At 42.8% G+C, this 3370-nt stretch overlaps 1 pseudogene; it reads left to right on the top strand.

The window, feature by feature from the left end:
* The first annotated feature begins 1542 nt into the window (after positions 1-1542).
* On the top strand, positions 1543-3034 carry LOC103667069 (annotated as a pseudogene).
* The last annotated feature ends 336 nt before the right edge of the window (positions 3035-3370 follow it).

Here is a 3370-nt window from a genome sequence, read left to right on the forward strand (position 1 = left end):
AAAAAGAATGTTAGATAAAAGTTAGTTAAAACTGGTTAATGTCTACAGGATAATAACACCATAACATTTTCTTTTCTTTTTTCCTCCCTCCCTTCCTCCCTTCCTCCCTTCCTCCCTTCCTTCCTTCCTTCCTTCCTTCCTTCCTTTTTTTTTTGGTTTATTTATTTATTTTACAGAGAGAGAGAGTGCATGCAAGCATAAGTGGGAGGAGGGGCAGGGAGAGGGAGAGAGAGGGAAAGAAGCGGACTCCCTACTGAGCATGGAGCCCAATGTGGGGCTCAATTTCGTGACCCTGAGATCCAGACCTGAGCCAAAATCAAGACTTGGATGCTTAACTGGCTGAGCCACCCAGGCGCCCCTCCTATTTTTTTTTTTTTTTAAAGATTTTATTTATTTATTCGACAGAGAGAGAGACAGCCAGCGAGAGAGGGAACACAAGCAGGGGGAGTGGGAGAGGAAGAAGCAGGCTCCCAGCGGAGGAGCCTGATGTGAGGCTCGATCCCAGAATGCCAGGATCACGCCCTGAGCCGAACGCAGAAGCTTAATGGCTTAATGACTGAGCCACCCAGGCGCCCTCTTTTTTTCTTTATTTCAGTAATCTCTCCACCCGACTTAGGGCTCAACCTCACAACCGACCTCGAGATCAAGAGCTGCATGCTCTTCTGACTGAGCCATCCAGGTTCCCCTATAACCTTTTCTACTAATCAGAAATCCTTTACATCATTACCAGTCAAAAATATGTAAGTTAACACATGACTTCACAGAGTTTTAGCCTTTAATCAATAATAAATAGAGAACGAGTTAAGCACAAGTATATTGCCTTCAGAGTTCATCTTTGGCTAGCCCTACTTCCTTTTCTTTGCAGCATTTCCAAGTTGTGGATGATTTTTGTCAACAAAATAATTTTTACTTCCACTGCTCTACATTGTCTCTTTTTTCATAAAACAAGTGTTCATCACAAGTGTTCTTCATTGCTATAATTTTGTAATAAATTTTGATATCTGGTAGTCCATGTCTTCCAACTTTAAGATTGTAAGGTTATATTAACTATTCTTGGCCATTCCATTTTCATATAATTTTTTTTAAAGTAAACTCTACACCCAGTGTGGGGCCAAACTCATGACCCTGAGATCAAGGGCTATATGCTTTACAGACTGAGCCAGCCAGGCACCCCCCTGTATAAATTTTAAGATCAGCTTATCACTTTGTATACACTCATACACACACAAACCTACCTACTAGGATTTTCATTAGGATTGTGTTAAATCTATAGACAAAACATTTAGATTGTTTCTAGTTTTTTGCTGCTACAAATAAATTAACTTTCCTTTATTTAATAAAGAGGTTATAGAACTTTATGGGAATCCTTTCACTTTAGGCCCAAAGGAAAAATAATAATTTAGTGACTCTTTTTTTTTTTTAAAGATTTTATTTATTTATTCGACAGAGATAGAGAAAGCCAGCGAGAGAGGGAACACAAGCAGGGGGAGTGGGAGAGGAAGAAGCAGGCTCACAGCAGAGGAGCCCGATGTGGGACTCGATGCCACAACGCCAGGATCACGCCCTGAGCCGAAGGCAGACGCTTAACCGCTGTGCCACCCAGGTGCCCCATAATTTAGTGACTCTAAGCACACTGATCTTTTAAAACAAATATTGAGGGAGATTTTATTTTGCCAAGAGGAATTTGTGGGTCAACAAGTTGAATATATATTTTAACATATTTTAGTGATTTTAACTTTTTACATGTTGAGTTTGAGGTACTAGAATAGTCTTCAGGTAGAAATCTAGCAGGTTATTGGATGTATGGGTCTGTAGCTGATGAGAAGAGTCTGAACTAAAGATACAGATTTGGAATCTATTGACATATATAGACAGCAGATATCTGTGAGCAAGGTTAGAGTTTGTGAAGGAAAAAAATGGGCTCTACACGGAGACTTGGGGCTCTACTTCATGTCTATATTAACTAATTTGAGGAGGAAAATGAGCCTCAGTAACAGTAGATTAAGGAGCAAGGGCGCCCTAGATCTTGTGTGTATATGTGTTGGGAGTGTGGGCAGGCCTTGCTCTGTGCCATAGAGCTTTTCATGGTTCCTTGACCGCTGGGCAGGGCTATGTTAGTTCTGAGTTCCTTTTCTCTACCACATCTCCCACTAATCCCCCAACTCCCAAACCTTATTTTTTTTCCTGGCCCTTTGTGTGTTTTGGATCTTGGAAACAGTAACTCTCCTCTTTTTGCCAGTAGGGTTGACTTCCTCTAGTCACCTGGATTCAACCATCTGTCCAGGTTCATAGAGATAGGAATTGATCTCCAGCAGCCCAGGACCAGGCAAGAGAGGCACAGCATAGCAGCAGTGAGAGCTGGGGAGAGCACCCAGTGGGCCATGGGCAAGTCAGCTTCCAAACAGTTTAATAATGAGGTCCTGAACAACAAGTGCTAGCAGCAGCATGGCATCCCCCCACACTGAGGAGGCTCAGCATTATGCAGAAGTCCTGGCCAGCCCAAGGATGCTCAAGCCCAGCCCAGAGTCCAGTCATGGCCAGTTCGGAGAGAACCTGGCATGGGCCTCCTATGATCAGACAGGAAAGGAGATGGCCAATAGATGGTACAGTGAGATCAAGAAGTACAACTTCCAGCAGCCTGACTTCACCTCCAGGACTGGACACTTCATAGCCATGGTATGGAAGATGGGAATGGGGAAGGCACCTGCAAGTGAGGGGTCTTCCTTCATGGTGGCCCGATACTTGCCAGCAGGGAATGTCGTCAACTAGGCTACTTTGAAGAAAATGTCTTGCCTCCAAAGAAGACATTCATTAAATGTAATGGGAAGATGGCTGACTTAAGGTGGATACGAAGTGCCTAGAACAATAAAAACTCAGCTGTGTGTGTCCCTGTGGGTGTATGTGCTTGTATTTGTGATGCATGTGAGTGTGTCTTGCACACACACTTGGATATACAGTTCTGCATGAACTTTTCTTTTCTTTTTTTTTTTTAGAAAGAGAGAGAGTGCAGGTATGGGGGTGGGGGATAGAGGGGCAGAGGCAGAGGGAGAATCTTCAGCAGGCTCCACACCTAGCACCAAAGCCTGACGCAGGGCTCCATCTTATGACCCTGAGATCATGACCTGAGCCAAAATCAAGAGTCAGATGCTTAACAGACTGAACTACCCAGGCACCCCTGCATAAACTTATTCTTATCAAAGGAAGGAGCAGATAAAGCCTTTACTGGTTACCTAGACCACAATTATTTGGACTTTGGGGGAAAATCAATTTTAAAATTTTTTGTTATTTTTTAAGCAAATTTCTTTTGTACATTTCTTAAAATATCCATCTTTGGATTTTTTGTATTCTAATGTTTGTGATGCTTAGAAGT

Source organism: Ursus maritimus, unplaced genomic scaffold (assembly GCF_017311325.1).
Source record: "Ursus maritimus isolate PB19 unplaced genomic scaffold, ASM1731132v1 scaffold_17, whole genome shotgun sequence".
NCBI lineage: Eukaryota > Metazoa > Chordata > Mammalia > Carnivora > Ursidae > Ursus > Ursus maritimus.